The sequence below is a fragment of the Protopterus annectens genome, chromosome 1.part2, assembly GCF_019279795.1.
Source record: "Protopterus annectens isolate FY-2018-M chromosome 1.part2, PAN1.0, whole genome shotgun sequence".
Lineage (NCBI taxonomy): Eukaryota > Metazoa > Chordata > Ceratodontiformes > Protopteridae > Protopterus > Protopterus annectens.
The window spans coordinates 776,128,959-776,147,876 of record NC_056727.1 but is presented as its reverse complement, the minus strand read 5'-3'; positions in this window follow the sequence as shown (position 1 = coordinate 776,147,876).

The following is an 18,918-nucleotide window of genomic DNA, read 5'->3' as shown; positions in this document are numbered from 1 at the left end:
CCTTAACCCGACCCTAACCCTAAGGTTCGTCACTATTGCACACTCATCTCACCCACGCCCTAACACTAACTCACCTAACCCGCCCCCTAACCCTAACGTCCACACAACCGCACACTTACCTGACTCACTCGCTAACCCTAACTCACCTAACCTACACACAATCGCACACTTACCTGAACCCGACCCGTAATGTTTCAACATATCGAACACTGAAAACAGCGAAGCCACAGCAACGGCCCACCGAATTCTTTCCCTGGGAAAGAATTCGGTGTCCTGCACCTTTGCTGTTTTCAGCGTTCGACAAAACTGGTTCGATATTATAACATTCAAACTTATAAAATTCGATGTTATAATATAGACCCAAACTGAGTCCCTATCTGCTTGGCTTGATGGTAGCTCAGGTGGATGTAAAAGATTTCACAACACCTATCAAAAGAATAGGAGAAGTTCCCTGATGCCCTGACCAAATTTCCCCTAGTAGTATAAATACCTCCTCAGGTTTCTCCTGAAAAGAGGCTACTAGTCTAATGGGACTAACCAAGTCAACAAAAAATAAACAAAATCTGCCTGTAGTGACCCTGATACAGATGGTGGCCCTAAAATGGTTCACTGTATAGAATTTGTCACTGATTGTATGATATCTATGTTATACACAGCTGTATACACAATACACATTCACAAGCAGCTGGCTCTTCAGTTCTGTAAGTATCACAAAAGCAGCCATGCACAAAATGCAAGTGTTGTTGTATTAATGTGGCTGCTCTCAAATAATATCTGCATAATTAAATGATGTTGATGTTCATCTTTAACTAATATGTGATTAACAGACTATACTGACAGATCCTGAAGTTTTATTAAGGTAGTTCAAGTTTTCGACCTTATGATTTTTCTTGTAAAAAAAAGTATTCCACTTTTTCAAATTCTTTCATGAGTCTTGCTCAAAGGCTACAAAACACAGTACTGTATTCAATAATGGGGCAGATTTCTGAAGTGGTACTGTATTCAATAATGGGGCAGATTACTGAATTGCTACTGTATTCAATAATGGGGCAGATTACTTAAGTGTAAAGTGGCACAGTGATTTCAATGGTGGGTCTATACATGCTCTTTAGAATTAGATGGAATACATTGTACATTTCTCTGGCTTTGGTAGATACACATTGGTCAAAATTGAAATTATTGTTTATCATTTGTCCTGCATCTTTAATTGTTTGTTTGTCTTTTCAGCTTTTCCCAGTTAGGGGTCACCACAGCAGAACTCCAGTCCACTAATGATTAGCAGTAGATTTTTTATGGTGACGAGTTGCCAGCCCGATGCCCAACCTTCAGCAAAGGAACACCCATTCACGCATGTCTTTTCAGGGGCTACTCAACCGCAGGGAGGACATGCAGACTCCACCCAAAAGGCACTCCAACCAAGAATCAAACAGGAGAACCTCTTGCTGTGTGGGCAACAAAGCTACCGCTGTACCACTCTGGCTTCATTGGTATAATTTGTTATGATCTGACCATTCAATCATAATTTGTTATTTTTTGCCAAGTCTAATGATACTACATTTACTGATATTAAAAGTGAGGTTAGTATGACTTCATCAGGTATGTATGTTTGCAGCCATCTTAGTGAATTTCAATGTCATTTATTAAAGTAATTACATTACCCATTCTGCAGTAATCAAAATGTTTAGTCATCCATGGCTCATTTTCCACTTTAATATCTTAGAACACAAGTTCAGAAGGAGATAGCCCCATTACAGATCCTCCCACCTTGACTTGTTGAGCCCTTTTACCTAACTAGTATTTTACATTTTGAATTATTTATGAATTAACATTAAATGCTATTCATTTTCTGATGAAGCGGTCTTCTTAGAACCGTGAAAGCGCTTACGTATTTTCTGTCAGAATAAATTGCATTTTTTAACTTTTGTGGATTTTCAAGTACTTAATTCTTTCTACAAGACCTGTTTCTGCTGGCTGCTGGGATTTGGTTTTCACTATTACATAGTTGGACTGTTTTTTGTTTCATTTGCTATTTATTTTCAATTAATTCATGCTGAATGCCTTAGCAAGCTCAAAATAACTGGTATGTACTGTCAGCCTTTCAGCAAGTCTTACTGTTGATTGTTCAAAGAATGACATGGGATTCAAAAGTAAGGATTTCCCATTGACAAATCTATAATGTTCCGTATCTGACATTTGTACACGTGTTAGTTTTGATAATTTACATTTTATGACACCCTCTATGATTTCATATAGAATAATTTAACCTATATTTGGGTCTGATACAACTCAGTTTAGTTTAGTAAGCATTGTTACACCAACATACTTGATGTGTTCCATTTGTATTTCATGATTACTCATATGTACTTATATTATTGATTTAACTATTTGTATCATTAGTGTAAACTTTTAGCTCAGGAATCAAGCACAAAGCCAAGAAATAATGGAGGGGAGACAAAGACCCAAAATATGGACAGATTTTAAAAACTGACCTTATATACTTAGAACATTGTTAGAATAACAGATTTTGCATTAACATGCATTTTCTGAAAGATATGAAGTTTGAAACTCACATGCTTTTCATTATTTAATGAATGCAATACTGCATAACATGCATACATTAGATGTCATATAATACAATGACTTGCCACAGGACTACAGATTTTATGAGGAAAAGGCTAAATATATAAGGCAAAATCAGGGATAATTGAGATGGTGTGTATATTATTGCCGGTGTTACAGGGAGTCATATTTTCTTATCAAAGAATCACTTCATAATTCAGATCTGGTTTTATTGGTACATTCCAGCAACATTTCCGGAGCATTTTAGTGTAGCCTACTCCAGTGTGGATGGACACACACTTCCTCTTCATACCAATGTTACACAGAGCTATTCCTTACAAACGACACTACATGGTTTACATACATCTGTTCATCACATTCTAATAGGCTGGTGTAACTTGCCAAGGTTTGGGTTTGCAGTAGTTAGAAGTATACTAACACATATTATGTGAGCAGCACAGGCATATATCACCTGTATACATCACTTTTGTCCTCAGACTTTTGTGCCTTAATTATATCCTTCAGTTTATGCTCTCATGACTGAAGACCAACAGCAAGTACTGTACAGCTTTATAGAAGAGGACAGTAAGGTAATTGTGGATATTCTTTGCACACATGGCACCATGCTGCTGCATTGTTCTGGCTTAGAAATACTGGCATAGGCAGTTGTTAATGCTATTCATAGCCATGGTCACATGAAGCAATACTATAGCTACCACTAATGTGGCATTTATGACATGACCTTAATGCAGGGCTTATTATCATGTAAACCTTGCCATGATGCAGTCAGGTGGCAGAAGACTTCCATGACCATTTATGGAACAATGTTTCCTTCCTCCCCAGCACTGGCATAGGATGGTGACATCATCCTTAAAGAGATATGAAGGTTAGTGTGTCTTGTTTGTTCACAGCAAATGTCCTACGCATACACTCATATCATATACTCATATATGATAGTATTATCATGCAGTATGAGAAAGTGTAATTATTTGCTATATGAATCATTAGGGTCCCTTTATGTAACTATTTAAATACTGACATATATTATGACTGTTTTCTATGTGCTTCCACTTTAAAATTGTGGTTTCCTGCTTAGCAGGAGGAAATGAAGTCACTATTCATTTGTATTTTAAATGTAGTTGTGCTGACAATATAGTGTTTCTGATTAAGTCTCTTTTAAAGTTAATTTGAGATAAAAGCACTTATTTGTTGTTGTAAAATAAAGCTTTTGTGTTCCTGAAGGAGAATAAGTTTGTGTGGTACTTTGCTCTGCAGTTCCTGCATTTTGAAGTACTTGTTTACTGGTTTTTGGGTTGTTTTGCACTCACTATATTTACTTCATACATGCACTACACATGTTGACAAACACAAATATTCAACTTTCTGGACAGGTACATTGACGCATATCAGATGAGGTAAAGCCCTGCAGATGCCTGCTGCATGGTACTTTGCCCAGCATCTCCTGCAGCACAGGGCCTGTCATGTACATATGTCATAATCTGTATATGTATCCACTTCCCCATAGACGCCCTCAGCTACTGTGTGCTGTACATATGTTGGCATTTTGGAAACACAAATTCATTGGTTGTCAGCATCTGATATACTCTTTTTAGGTGTAACAGGGATAGAGTATTGTGATAGGGACAGTGATGCACAGCACATCAATGCCTTCACTTACATGTCTGCATTGTCAGCCGGACTAGATGCATTTTTTAATACATAGCAATACATTATTATGTTTCTTACGTGTCTGTTTCTGCTGAAGGCTTTGTGGTTGAGTCTGAGGCTGGTATCCCAGTGTTCTGAGGAGAAGCTTTGAAGGAACAAACACCACCTTGGTGACGTTCACCTGGATTTTGACCCAGCCCTAAGATAGTGGTGGTTTAGAGGGTCATGAGTCTGAAAGTCAGGATTCTGTAGAGGAATCTAATGAGGGTACCCACTTCACTGATGCTGGGAGTAAGTTATGGGCAGCTGTGGATGATGCTGTTGGGAACATCCACAGACTTTGGTTATTGTTCTTGTGCTATCAGACAGCAGTGATATTCAGGGTGTGTCTGCTCAAATGTCACTTAGTATGGCAGTGACATCAGAGAGCAGTGACCAGCAGGAGGTGTCTGCTCAGATATCAGTTAATGTGTCAGTGACATCCATCAGCATTCAGCAGTGATAGCAGGATATGGCTGCTAACACTCCTCCTGGCTGTGCAGTGGTGGCAGAAACACATGTACAATATGTCCACCTCAAAAGGAACATAGAAACAATGCTAAGCAAGTGATCACAGGGACCATAGGATGCCTAACCATATATAACTTTAGGTAAACACACTTAAAAGTTCCCCCTACCCTTTAAGATCACTTCATAGTGCTCACCTCCCAAATTGAGCAGGGTCGTACATGATAATCTTGGTGTAAATTTTTGCCTACCTATCAAATCATCAAGACTAGCTTTAAAGGCAAACAAAGTAGTTCTTTCCTTGACCTATAATGGGAATAGATTGAATTAGGAACTTATCCCTCCACCAAGTCTTGTTTATTTATTGGTGTATATTTAGGTCCCTAGCATAGGCTTTGCAAAGAAATAGGAGGCCAAATGGGATTGAATATTTCATGGCTTGAAAAACATGAGACGTAGGCCACCCTGGAGCAGGTGACAGGCTACTGAATATAAGGATACTTGTGCTAATTTATTGGGATAGTTGAAGGATTTAGGGCCTTTCCAGCTGAGAGATATGCCTTTAATTTGTACATACCAAATAGGGCAATGCATATGGGTCTGATAAGGAAAGAGTAAACTCGTAAGATGACTTCTTTGGATCTTGGAGATATTTCCCTGGAAATTAGCTGAGCCAGATAGAAGGATATACTGACTATGATGGAAACATGATAACTGAATGAGAAAGAATTTGTCCACATGAGCACCCAGGTCTATTATGACTGCATCTGTTTAAATAGGAGTACCACTTATAACATATAAGGTGGGGGCAGCTTTTTTTTTGCCAAACACTGTTATGTTGCACTTTTTTTACATTTAGTTTGAGTCCATTTTCAGTGCCCCAGGAATGTGGATATAATAGTCCTTGTTGGAGCAGTTTAGTGTTAGTGGATGAGCAGATAACATTGAGCAGCATTCATTCATTAGTAAACTTGAAGAAAGATTTGTAGTTTCCACTGGTGTCCATTCAGTGCTCTTAAGTTCCTTACTAGCATATTTAAGTGTGGTTTTGATGTCGGAGGATGGGGATTTCTTACAACTTTTTACTATTTTCCTTCTGTTGTTACGCAGTGTATTAGTATGACAGCTCAACTAGAGAGGGTTATTTGTGAATTCGCCATTATATTCAGGGCAGACAGCTATAGGCTTTTCTATGCCATTGTCAGGTGCTAGTAAGCAGCCTTCGCAGCTGAGTTCATTTCAGGGTATCTGCAGAAGGTCGGCGTGGCTATGGGCACAGCTTGTGCCAATAGTCACACCACCCTGTCATTATTACATTGGGAAGAGAATGCTGTGCTTCACAACAATGAGTTTTTTGGTTATGTGAGTTGGTACACTCGTTTCGTGAATTGATCCCCCAGTTCATTGATTACCTTTCTAAGACTATGACTTTTTTGAACTTTACGCACACATATTCTATAGATGAGGTAGACTTTTTGGATGTTACTGTAAACAAAGCAAATCTGATTTAGGGGATGTACATACTAGCTTATTAAGGGTAAAGAGTAGGAAGAATGCACTCTTACACAAGAGTAGTATGCATCCACGGCATGTTGCCAGGAATGTACTCAGAGGTCAGGTTTTGAGAATGATGCAGTTGCACAATGATGATATGCAACTTGGGGTAGCTTTAACAGAGCTTAAGAGTGATTTCCTGAATAGAGGATATACTGAGAAAGAGATTTATAGTAGTATTACCCAGCTACTGAAGGAGAGAGATCCTAGGGGTTGACCGTATTTCCCTGAGCAGCCTCTCAGACAAGTGTTTGAACATGGGTGTGCTAATGCAGGGATGGTGAGGGTTCCTATGACCTTCTCGAATGATATCAATGTTTTTTGTGACATCAGTAAAAATAATTGGGGTGTATTGGAAGTGTGTGAGGAGGTTAAAGAGGTGGTTAGTGAGAGGCCTAGGTTTTCGTTTAGCAGCAATATTTCACTGGAAAGACAGTTATATTATAGGTCAGGACTTACTAGGACTTTCCTTGTCTCAGAAAGATATGGTACGTATCCCTGCAGAAGTTGCACTGCCTGTGAATATGTTTATACAGGGACAAGTTTTAGACATCCACAGATGGGAGTAATGGTTGATTGTAAGTTTTATGCAGACTGCAAAACTAGGAATGTGATTTATTTAAGTTTTTGTGAGGTCCGTTTTGTGTTCTATATAGGTAAGACTAATCAATCTTTCAGGGAATGTATCCGTGAACATTTTGGAGACATCAGGAACATTAAAGAGAGCAGTGCTTTAGCACGTCATGTCAGAGTTAGTGGGCCCCAGCACTGTTTTAAGTTTTTTGTGCTGGAAATTATGACAGATAACATTAGAGGGGTTGATATTAGGAATAAGGCTGAGCTGGCTGAATTATGTTGGATTACGTTTTTAATGCAGTCAAAACACCAGGAATAAGTGACATGGTATCTATTAAACCATTGTTGCATGCACAGGCACTCCCCCATTGATGATTTCTTTATATTTTTTTATATATATATTTTTATGTATAAAATATTTTTGAGATGTATGGTTTTAAGTTGCTTTATCTCCTTTGTAAGACTTCCACTAAGTGCTGATGGTGTGTTAGCATTGTATTGGTTTGTGTGTCTTTAAAAGGATGGAGTTTTTAATTAATATGACTAATTGACTGCTTTTAAATAGGGAGAAGAATGCTGCTGTTACTTGAGTCTGAAGAAGCGGCTGTTAGGCCACAAAAGTGCTTACTCTGTTCTTATATTAAAGTTTTATAGTTTTTCCATTAGCAGTGGTGATTCTGTTGTTTTTTTTTCATTTTATGTACATTTCAGGGTATTGTCATGATTTTTTACATAGATCTTCAACAATCTGAAGTAGGTTTGACCTGGAGAAGTCCCTAAAGACAATCTCATTTGGTGATGGGTGGCACCACTTGGTCTGACAGAGAAGACGACTAATCTGTGGTCAGATTTATCCAGGGATAAGGAGATGTATGGTGGGGTATAGTCAGGGTTAGGTTGGCAAGGACCAGGCCAAGGATATTAGAGCCTCTAGTGGGTAGTTTTACAACTCACTCCAGTGCATTGGTATAGACAAAGTCTTAGAAATGCTTAGCATATCCATTTTAGAGTGTGCCAGTCAATGTTTGGGTAACCAAAGTCCCCTGACAAGTTATTTGACTTGATATTTAATGCCTCAGTAATATTAAGGTAATTTTCATGATCTTTGGGTAACTTTGATGGGGTCCGAAGTAATTTCTCCTTGAGATTAAGTGTGGTTTGGATGTCCAGGAGCTCCAAGTTAGGGTCATGGGCAATTTGATGTAAGCTGATAGCATTTCTGACAAATACAGATACACCCCTGAAGTTACCAAAGGGCCTGAAGATGTGACAGATGCTAGCCCCTGGTATAGGGGGAGTGCTGTTATTGCATGAAAACTGTGTCTCAGTAACTACACAGATATGGATGTGTTTGAGATGAAGGAGGGCCTCAAATTCTGGCAACTTTCTCTTTAGACTCCTGCCATTCAGTGGTGCCACCATGATGTGTATGAATTTGGGTTTAAATTTTTTTATGTAGAAATATCCATTGGGGAAACTCTGCTTTAAAAAGGCACTACAGGCTGTCAAGGCTTTAGCCAATATGGAGAAGCTCTGGTATGAGGTGTAAGCCATTGATGATGAAGCAGAAAGTCTTATCAACCATCTCATCCCTGATAAGATCCCCTTAAGATTACATCAAATATTTGGCCATTTTTAAAGCCAATTATTTTGTCTTGGTATCTAGTCATCATTTTGCTTGAAGGAAAGACACTACTCAAAGATCAGGATCTTTCCTACCACTAACACATGCAGACTACATTCTGTCATGTCTCTCTGCATGTTCTTCTGACTGGTGTGTCTCAGGTTATTCACTCCCACATGGGCCACTACTAGGCTATAATCATATTTGTCTGGTTTAAGAGACCTTAGGGCCTTTGTGGCATTATGGAACCTGGCACTGGACAAGCAGCTTACTGTCACCCTGTTTTTTTTTCATTTACAACAAATTTATATTAAATACAAATAAACATATTTTATAGACTTTTGACAATTACTGTAATCAAACTGTTTAGTCTTACTGTACCAGTGTTAAACATTAAACTTTGCCAAACATATATGCTACCCAGTAGACATAGTTTACTTATGTGCTTATATTTTGTGTGGTAGTACTATAGTGCCTCTGATAGACTATTTGTAGGGGTGCAAATCCCTTCTATCTATGGAGCCCATTTTGTTATGAGTTTTAGTTTATCACCCCGCTTTTCTTCCATACAGTGCCTGTTCTTGTCCAGACTGGTGAGTGTAGAGTCTGTATGCCTAACTACAAGACTTCAGAGGTTCTTAGGTTCATTGGTGTGTACTAGGCTAATGGCCCTGGACCCTTTACAAGCCTAGCTCATAGGATTACCCTGGCATCGTGCCACCCGATCTTAGTTCCCAGTGCCTATGTCGAGTAGAGCCACTGGAGTGATCTCTGGGGTGAATTTTCTATTTCCCATTCATTCATCAAGATTTCTCTTGAAGAGGGCCAGTGAGGTGCTCCGTTTGACATGTATGGGAAGTCTATTCCATAGCATGGGCAGTCTCTGGGTTATGAACCTGTCCCTCCAGCACATTCTGTTGATTGTGGTAATGAGGTTGAGGTCTCTGGAGCATGTGGTGTGAAGGGATTGGGATTTCTTTACATGTACCATTTCTAACAAAGCAAGGTCAGACATGGCTTTGTAAGTCAAGTAGAGATCACCTCTAAGTAGGTGATATCAGACAGAGAATAGTTGGAGTTTTTTGAGTCTGTCCATATAGGACAAGTGTTTAAGGCCTAGGATCCTCTTTGTGAGGTACTTTTGTGGCCTTTCCAGTTGTTGCAGGTGTCTAGTGAGGTACATGCCAAATGGGGCATTGTACTTGATGACTGGCCTAATGAAGGAAGAGTAGAGGGAGACAATGACCTCTTTCTTCTTGGATGCAAAACCTTTAGTAATGAGATATGCCACATAGAAGGAGTTTCTGACCACAGTGGCAATGTGGTGGTCAAAAGAGAGGTTGCTGTAAACCTGTGTTCCCAGATCTCTTATAACACCTTCTGTGTTCAGTGGACTACCATCAATATGATAATTCATGGGAACTGGGTTTTTCCCAAAGGGGATGATGACACATTTTTTTGGCATTGAGCTTAACGCCATGGTTCTGACATAAGTCATTGGTCTCAGTGAGGCCTTTCTGTAGGATGTCAACATCACTTGGGGATTTAATGGCTCCCAACTTGCAATCATCTGTGAACTTTGTCAGCCAGAGTACCTTTGTGTTGGCCTGGACTTCTGAGAAGTAGATACGAAACAGAAGAGCAACTAGGACTGATCCCTGTGGGACCCCACTCGTGACTGGTAGGCAGTCTGACTTGGAGTCAGCTACATTCACACTATGGCTTCTATCTGTAAGCCAGTTTGCAACCCACCTAGTGCTATAGGGGTTGAGCCCTAGTTTAGTGAGTTTTTCTATTATTCCAGGGTGGGGAATGGTATCAAATGCCTTGGTCAGATCAAGGTAGGCTGTATGAACTACCTTGCCTTTATCCACGGAACGGAGAAGGAGGAGGTACTGTCTTGTGTGCTGGAGGCTGAAATCTTTGGAGTGTGCTTTAGGAGGTTCTGGCAAATTCTTCTTTACAGCCTCAGCATAAGCCATGGGCATAGTGGTGTGTTGTGACTGATATGGTGTTGTGTATGTATGATGGTTACTGTGAGTGGGCTGATGCATTAGGTTTGCTTCCATGTTTCCTAAATATTTACATCTCTTACTGGATTCACTATCAATAGGTAAAAGCAGTGAGTAGTCAGTAAGCATAAGGTAGTTGCTACACTGCCTTAGAACATCTAATATAATCAGACTTACCACAAATGGGGTGAGAGCAGATAGTTACGTGATGGAGGACTAGGGCTGGTTGTATTACTCAAGGGTAGGCAAGAGACTAATGCAGAAGACGCTGAAGATTTACTTGTTAAGTATTTAGAGTCATGCCTGCAGTGCAGTTATCTGAAAGACGTTTAATTGACCAATGTGTCTATGGCTGAGGTGATTCAATGTGGAGGACTGTCATGTGTATGTTCTGGAACAACTAGTGTTTGACATCTCTGTAGGGGTTCTTCAGATAGCATATTTCATACAGACATTATTTTACATAATGAGCTCATTATCTGAGTTGCTACATTTCACCAAACATCTTCTTCATAGTACACATTCTACCATTTAACACCACTCCATGGCATGCTGTCCACAGTGGAGACTGTGACTTGTGTTGTCAGGAACCTGCCAATCTTGGCCAATCAGGCTCCACAGCTTGGGCAGGTGGTACAAGATGTCTAGGAAGTACAAGGTACCATGTCTTCATTTCCTAATGTCAACAGTTGTTGAAGAGAAGTTTTGTCCTGCCCATGGCTGATATGGTCCATGACATGACAGCAGACAATGTCCAATGAACAGTCAGTATTTCTCAGAATATTAGAGCTATGATGCAGATTTACATAACATGTACTGAAAGCATTGTGTAAAATTCAGCTATGCCAAATATAGATGAATATGAACAAAATACATATATATATAATACAGAGTCATGGCCTGCTCATCTGGCACCCAGTGTCATTCCCCAGTGATATTCCTCAACCCTAAGTTGAGGACCAAAACAAAAGAAGGTCCTAAGGATATATATACTACAGCATGGCTAAAACAATAAGCTTGCTACAGCTTGTTCTCTCTTCTGAATGCAAAAACAGTAAGAACATTCATTTTTGTACTGACATTCAGAAATACTGGTATGGAAATGAATGCAGGTAGTGCATTAATAATTGCTTGGCATCTTCTGTTTGTGCCCCTTAACACTTAGTGCCTGGGGTTGCTTCCCCCTTCACCCCATAGCCATCCCTTTAAGATATATATATATATATATATATATATATATATATATATATATATATATATACACATAAAACCATACATGTATACATACATACATACATACATGCAAAAAATAATTCTAAAAGGATCAAAAGTCAAAATGCCTCATATATATATATATATATATATATATATATATATATATATATATATATATATATATATATGTACATGCTTTGAATTATCAAAGTAGAAAAATAGTGAATTGTAACAAAAAAATATCAATTGAAATTCAAAATAATAGAAAAATTCCCCATAAATCTCACATTTTGTTGCAGGGGAAATTCCCCCTGCACCCACTAATTATATGTACCAAGTCAAAACAGCAGGAGAAGGGCAAATTCTCATTCCTCTCTGTTCCAGGACATCCCACAAAGTAATGATGGTAGCAAAAACATTTGATTGCATGGAATCATGCCATATATATATATATATATAAATACATGCACACACACACACACACACACACATAATTTAGTTTTTCTATGTGCTTTATTTCCTCCATACCTGCCCTTCAGATGGAACTGGCAACTGTGCTGAGTTCTATACCAATGCTTTATACAAACAACTGCATTGACTCGGTCATACCTAATAGGACCAAAACAAGCTCCTCAAGGAAGACTAAACCTGCCTGGTGGACAACTAACATTAACAGGCTTTACAATATGAGGAAAAAGTTGCTGTCGAAGAGTAAGAGGGAGTGAGCCCTAAACTGGAAACACTCCTTCCTCAGCTTAAACAAGCAAATAAAACTTCTTGTGAAGTCCTCCAAAACAAACTACGAATCCAAATAGCTTCCTCAGCTAAGGACAACTATAAGGCATTCTTTAGTTACATCCATAACCTAAAAGGAAAGACACAGATTTGTACCAAATTGGTAGTTAATGATACCACATGTAATGAGCCTGTGGACATAGCTAACCTGTTAGCCAACAGGTTCTGTGAAAACTTCACTCCTCTGTCTCTGTCACACGTACCCCATGACATCCCTACCACCTGTCCCCTACCTTGTATCTCTACAGAGCAAGTTGTAAACGGCCTCTCTAAGGCCAAAAAAAAGCATCTATGGGACCTGATAACATCCCAGGGTGCATCCTATCCTGGCTCCAACAAGAATTAGCAACACCATTAGGTACTCTTTTCAATCACAGTCTAAGCACGGCTTCATCCCAGCTGAATGGAAAATGGCCACCGTTATCCCCCTTGCACAAAGGTGGTGCTTCCACTGACCCAAACAGCTATAGATCTATTAGCCTGACTAGCCTTATCTGCAAGGCCATGGAGTAAATCATCATGGAGCTTATCAGTAAAGATATAGGTAGTCTCCAAACACTTGGCCCTACTCAGTTTGGATTTATCAAAGGGAGATCATGCCTGTTAAACCTGGTCGACTTCTGAAAGTCAGTCACCAAGGCCCTGGATGAGGGGAAATCTGTGCATACAGCCTACCTAACTTAACCATGGCTTTTGATACTACCCCCCCATTCAGGCACTATTGACAAATTCACCCAGCTAGGTATCAACCCTTAAATAGCTCACTGATAGAACCCATATAGTCAAAATAGGGGAATCCAACAGCAGACCTGTAACCAGTGGTGTTCCACAAAGATCAGTCCTTGGACCTTTACTGTTTGGAATCTATTTCTCCAAAGTACAAGCAAAAACTAAATGTCTGTGGCTGACAAAGTTTGCTGATGACTGCAAACTGGGAGTGATCCTAGAATCTCTAAATGATGTCAACATCCTACAAGAGCATCTTACACAAACAACTGATTAGCGCCAAAGTCATGGCCTTAAACTCAATGCAAGAAGTGTATTATCATCCCTTTCAGTAAGAGCGATGTTCCTGCTAACTACCACATCAATAACAACACCCTAAGTACACACTCAGTGGTGAGAGACCTGGGCACAGAGGGTGACAGCATCCTTACCTTTGATCCTCATGTCTCCGCAGTGGTAAGAAGAGCATTCTGTATTGCTCATCTCATACGTAAGGGCATTGCCTCTAGAAAAAAAAGAAATTATAACCTCCCTGTACACTTCCCTCATCAGGCCAATAATTGAGTATGACACCCCTTTTGGTATGTACCTTTCCAAGCACCTGCAGCAACTGGAGACACCACAAAGGTTCCTCACAAGGAAATTTCAAGGTCTTCAGCATCTGTCCTATGTGGATTGTCGGAAATCTCTGTCACTTTATTCTGTTTCATGGAGACTAATCAGAGGCCATCTATGGCTTGCATATAAGGCAATCTCTGACCCTGCTTTATTGGAAATGCTGCATATCCGCAAGTCAAATGGTACACGGGTTACTCACTCTAAAGACCTTAACCTGGTATGTGACATTAATAAAACCTGCTGGAGGGACAGGTTTGTCTCCCAGAGGTTACCATACCTTTGGACAGACTCCCACTTCATGTCAAACAGAGTACATCATTGGCCGTCTTCAAATGCAATCTGGATGATTGGATGGGTAACCGTAAATTCACCCTGGGGGTTCCACCTGTGTCCCTCTTGGACAGGGGCAATAGTGCTGATTGTGGAAATAAGGTTAGAACTTGGCTAGGCTTCTAAAGGCCCTAGGGGCTACTAGCCTAGTAACTTCCAATGAGCCTATAAATCATTAGCCCCCCCTTTACTGGTCTTGAACCCATTCATTTCTCCATCATTCAAGTGTGATATGGATGAATAAAAATATGAAATTTTATTTTTTGCCTTTTTGTGGTTCACAAGACTGTCCCAATACCTCCCTTTTTGAACCTTGTTGGCCCCTTTGTGCCTCAGTTCAAGTGAGAGCCGTCTGTACTATTCATTCCCCTGTAGAGGCATAGTCTGGACAAAGTGGTCCTTCATTAAGGCAGCAGTGCATGTGTTTTGTGCACTTGCTTACATCTCACAATGTAAGCAATGAGGGACTTTACATTTTAGTTCATACCCATTTATGCTTTTCATGAACATGTCTGGAAGTGCTTGTGGTAATGAGAAGAAAACTCTCTCCAAGAGATGTGTGGTCTAGAAACCTTAATCTCCTTGGCTAGCCCCCTGGCACACAGGTCATTAAGTAAATCAAATCCAGACTGGTCCTGATAATAGTAAACAAACAAACAAACATAAATAAATAAATAAATAAATAAATAAATAAATAAATAAATAAATAAGTCACTTGTCATATAAGTAGACATCCTGCTATACTTTAACTAAACTGGTTCTGCTTTTCTTGATTCATGATTATATTAGCTAGTTTTTCTATCAAAGTACATTTTTTCTTTACTTTTTATACAGATATATAATTTAAAAAGCACTTCATGCATTATTAAAACAAGTTGTGCACATATTATTCAGTTTCCCAATGGTTTTACTGCTACCCTAATTTTAAATTCTGCAGTTTAAAAATTATAATTATCTGACATATTATTCCTCAAATTTACTTTACCTGAATATTAATTAATGTAGTGTGATATGGGCAAATAAAAACATTAAATGTTATTTTATGCTTTTTTGTGGTCTACAAAATTGGCTGAATGGCTCCCTTCTTGAACCTGACTGGCCGCTTTGTTCCTCCATTGGAGATTCAGACCATTTGCTTTCCTGTAGAGGCAAGAATTAGGTGTTAGGAAGTAGGCCATTCTGCAGATCCTGCAGACTGTCCTATCTGGACCTTCATGGCAGCCTGCAAGATCATTTCTTGCAGTACTGGCATGCTAGTCTGTTTATGTCGCAGAGCTCCATCTTCATTCCAGCAGGTGTTGCCAGTGCAGTCAGCCAAGCTTTCACCCTTCTCCCAAGATGGATGAGCTTTCCCAACTGCTTACTCCCATACTTCCCTGTTGAGACCCTCCAGCACCCATGTCATCAGTCAAGCACAGGTCAGGGTTTAATTCCTCTGTACCAAGGGACCAGGTTGAAATTTTATTTTAGGTTTCAGTAGTTTGGGCCACTATAAGATGACATTTGCTAGTAAACAAGACAGTTTAACTTAGAAATTTAAGATGATAAGCTGCTCACAACTTTTGGTCCTGTAGTCTTGAATTTATGTCTAGAGGCTCAAATAGAAGTGTGATTGACTGCTGAAAAAGAAGTACATATTGTATGAATAAGTTTAATAAAGCAAATTGCTTAAAAGTATTGCTATCAATGTGAAACATGTATTCAGCACAGTAATGTATGTAGGAATAATTTGTAGTCCTAATTCTAGGGATTTATCCCACCATATATATTTATTAATCAAATCATAAACTGTTGGTGGCAAGTCTTGGAGAGGACAGTAATTGTATGTGAGGAAAAGGATATATGGAAGATGAATATTGACATTTTTAGGGCTAATAACGAGTAGTAAACTATACAAATGTTCTTAGAAGACAGGATTTTTTTGTGCAAGAATAAATGTAGTGGAAGGACTTTAAAGAATACTTGAAAAATTGTCTGACAAGGGAATGTATGACAAAGTAATAACAGAAAGCATAATATTTCCAGATATTATAATAGATGATAAATAGAAAGTGACGGGCAGTAAAAACTTTTTTTGAATGGGGAGAGATGGCTGAAGACACACACACATACACAAGTACACATACATGTATACATGCAGCCACGTATATGCACACACACACACACACACACACACACACACACACACACACACACACACACACACACACATGCACCCATGCATGTGCACGCACACACACATGCACATATATATTCATGCACATATGTGGCACACACATACACATGCACACAAATGCACACACACACACACACACACACACACACACACACACACACACACACACACACACACACATACACATTCTAACACAGCCCCCCAACACATCCAACAGTCCCACTGACCCTGGCCATTCACAGCATTAAACCTCTCCTGATGTTCTAAGGCAGTGTAGCAACTGCTCCTACACTATTTTACTATAATAATACATCACCTAACTGCCACTCACATACTTTTCTTTGAAAGACATGCATTCCTGTGCTCCTTTACCCACCTGTGCAAATTATGAAACTGTACCCTGCCTTGTGTACATTGCCACCTGTGTAGCCTTTATCTGATGCACAGTGTGGCCACCTTATGCATTGGTAAGTAAAGTATTGTGGTTTATATTTATCATTTTTACTATTGTGCATCTGTTTAGTTGTTTTCTACTTAGGAAGTGGCTTTTCCACATGTGGAAATGCTCAGTGATACTTGGATTGCCTATATATGATGCCTAGCGTACCCATGTTCTGCACAGGTAAGCACAGTCTTGTGTTTTGTATGCATCATTTATTACTGTATGCATCTGCTTAGCTCTTGAATAGTTATGTTGTAAATGTATGTGAACTCTGCTGGCTCTTTGCCACTGCCACAATACACTCTGCCTGGCTCTATTGGTTATGGTCAACTACTGCTATTGCCTCCTCCTCCTCCTCCTCCTCTGACTCTATATACGTGTCTTCTGCTGCTGTTGCTGCCTGTGGTGCTGGGAATTGTGGTCTCTCCATGGTCATCCTGTTGCTATAACCACTTTCTTAGAATGATATCATGTAACATAGCACAGACAGTCAGTATTTTTGCACATGTGAGAGTGTCATGCTGCAGGACACCGCAAGATGTATCTAGCCAGTGAGAACATGACTTCAGCAACCCAAACACAGGCTTTATGATATTTCTTGTTTGAGACAAGGAATGGTAGTAACCTTGGATTATGTGTATTTCTGATGGGTATTATGAACAATGGTTCCAGGGCATATCCAGCATCTCCCACCAGATGGCCATGTGAAAAGTCACTCCTTGCAAACCATTAATAGAGGTCATAGGTGTGCCAAATGTGAAAGTCATGGAAACTGCCTGGGTGGCCTGTACATACATTGTAGATGATGCCCTGTAATTACAGACCATCTGACATTCAATGGAACGATACTCTTTACGGTTCACTGACCATATTCCCAGTTTACCAGGTATGGCCTTTATTTCAATGTGGGTCTAGCCTTTGGCCCCCCAGTCCCTAGAAGAAAGAGGGTCTAACATAGAAGTACTAGGTGGTGTTTGTTATCTCCTCTTGGGTACATGGGAACCACATATGTTCCCTCATATAGTGAAGAATGGCATTGAGGAACTGGTGGAGTACTCTGGAAGCAGATGCTTGTAATACCCCCACTGTGTCACCTGTAGGTTGCTGAAAGGTCCCTGTGGCTAGTACATGTAAAGGAATATATACCTTAGTGCCCACAAGGATAGGTATTACACCACTCCCATGGTCTTGCAGATAGGTCAACACATGTCCATTATTCATTGTGTGGTGTCCATATGGTAATGGTCTACTATCTTAGTGTGAAGGACGGCATGAAATGTTAAGTGCTGTCTGAAAACTTTCAACATCGGGCAATGTCATACACCTTCAGGTGTGATGGTTGCTATAACAGTCTCTTGCAGATACAAGATTTCAATAGCTGTTTTAACACCTGTTATTCATCGACTCACACTGCCTAAACATGATCATCTGCTCGTGTACAGATTTACAGGTATATGCCAGCATTGTTAAGTGATGTTTATACATTTCTGAATCACACTGCTATGATTTTTTGCCTCATTAGCATATGTGGCACTTCATTATGTGGTCATTAGCATATAATACTGTCAGCCATGATATTTTGGCTGGCCACATCATGTAGTTTTCTGAATCTTATATACCCTGCACACACACCCCACACAAACTTGCTTAGCATGATGTGGCAAAGTTTTATGAATCCAGCCCTTAGTTTAAAATGGTGCAATATAATTTATTTGTTTAGTCACTTATGCTTCCTCTGTACTATATTGGCAAAGTTTTGCCTGAGAAAGGACAGAAATTCAGAACGTGACACCAGATAAAGGACTGGTTGTTGGCCTAGTCTGCCAATATTTCTATCTCAACTCATTCCTTGTGAGTGAAAATATTCCTGTGTCCTAATAGACATTTTGTATATTTATTCATTTTATTCTTGCATTTTACCATAATTTAAAATGATATAGCCTGCTTATGAAGAAGATTACATGCATTCAGCCTGTTCTTGGAGTGAAAATACTTCCTAACATTACAGAAAATGAGAAGATAAACTCCTCCACTTTTTTGATAATTACAAAGGAGTGCTGAAAAGTTCTAAGCCTGACCAAGAAGGAAATGACATGAAGCCATGAAACTTACAAGC